The sequence below is a fragment of the Eurytemora carolleeae genome, unplaced genomic scaffold (assembly GCF_000591075.1).
Source record: "Eurytemora carolleeae unplaced genomic scaffold, Eaff_2.0 scaffold24, whole genome shotgun sequence".
NCBI classification, from domain to species: Eukaryota; Metazoa; Arthropoda; class Copepoda; order Calanoida; family Temoridae; genus Eurytemora; species Eurytemora carolleeae.
The window spans coordinates 12,902-14,732 of record NW_019396080.1 but is presented as its reverse complement, the minus strand read 5'-3'; positions in this window follow the sequence as shown (position 1 = coordinate 14,732).

Genomic DNA, 1,831 nt, shown 5'->3' with positions numbered 1-1,831 from the left:
TCTGGAGATATATCGTTACTCCGGAGATATATCGTTACTCTGGAGATATATCGTTACTCTGGAGATATTTATTTACTCTGGAGATATTAATTTACTCTGGAAATATATCTTTACTTTGGAGATATACTTTACTCTGGAGATATATCTTTACTCTATAGATATACTTTATTCTGGATATATATCTTTACTCTGGACACATATCTTTACACTGGAGATTTACTTTACTCTGGAGATATTTCGTTACTCTGGAGATATATATTTTCTCTAGAGATATATCTTTACTTTGGAGATATATCTTTACTTAGGAGATATTCTTTACTCTGGAGATATATCTTTACTCTGGAGATATATCTTTACTCTGAAGATATAATTTATTCTGGAGATATATCTTTACTTTGGAGATATACTTCACTCTGGAGATATATCTTAACTCTGGAATATAATTTCCGGAGAAGTAGATATATATATTTATAGAGAAGGTTTGGTCTCTAAGCAACAAACAAATGACAACATACACAAATTCACACAGGTATTGCTGGGCGTCATTCCTGGGGAACGATAGTTATTTCACAAGAATAAACGGAACGATCAAGAACGATCCCATCCTTCCGAGAAAATGAACGAACCTATAGAATCCCGTTCTTAAAAATATTGGAACGAGTAGTAAAAGAACAGAACGGAACGGAAATTGCTTGAAAAGAACGTTAAAATCAGGAACGCGCGTTTTTATTATCAAGAACACATTCTAAGTCGGGATAAAAATCTGCTTCAAATGTTACCATACAATTGGTGGCAATTAATGAAACTTTCTCAAATTCTATTTAAACATATAATACTTGATATGGGGGATTTTTTATGCTTTATTTTCTAAGATTTGGTACAGATTTGTATGCATAATTTTTCGAAGATCTTTTTGTTCTATCATTATGTTTTAATGAAGTTTAAAACAGAAAAGAATATACATTTTCAAATCTATTTCTTCAAATTCTGTGATCAAAATCTATTTCTAAAGAAAAAATAATCAATTACGAAATTGGAGATATACTTTACTCTGGAGATATATCGTTACTCTGGAGATATATATTTACTCTGGAGATATATCGTTACTCTGGAGATATATATTTACTCTGGAGATATATCTTTACTCTGGAGATATATCTTTACTCTGGAGATTTACTCCAGAGATATATCTTTACGTTGGAGATATATCTTTACTTTTGAGATATTCTTTACTCGGGAGATATATCTTTACTTTGGAGATATTCTTTACTTTGGAGTTATATCTTTACTCTGGAATATAATTTCCGGAGAAGTAGATATATGGTTACAGAGAAGGTTTGGTCTCTAAGCAACAAACAAATGACAACAGATACACAAATTCACACACACCCTTACCTTTGGAACACAACAGGTATTGCTGAGCGTCATTCCTGGGAACGATAGTTCTTTCACAAGAACAAACGGAACTATCAAGAACGATCACATCCTTCCGAGAAAAAGAACGAACCCATAGAATCCGTTTTTAAAAATATTGGAACGAGTAGTAAAAGAACGGAACGGAACGGAAATTGCTTGAAAAGAACGTTAAAATCAGGAACGCGCGTTCTTATTATCAAGAACACATTCTAAGTCGTTACTCTGGAGATATTTATTTACTCTGGAGATATTAATTTACTCTGGAAATATATCTTTACTTTGGAGATATACTTTACTCTGGAGATATATCTTTACTCTGGAGATATATCTTTACTTTGGAGATATACTTTACTCTGGAGATATATCGTTACTCTGGAGATATATCTTTACTTTGGAGATATATCTTTACTCTGGA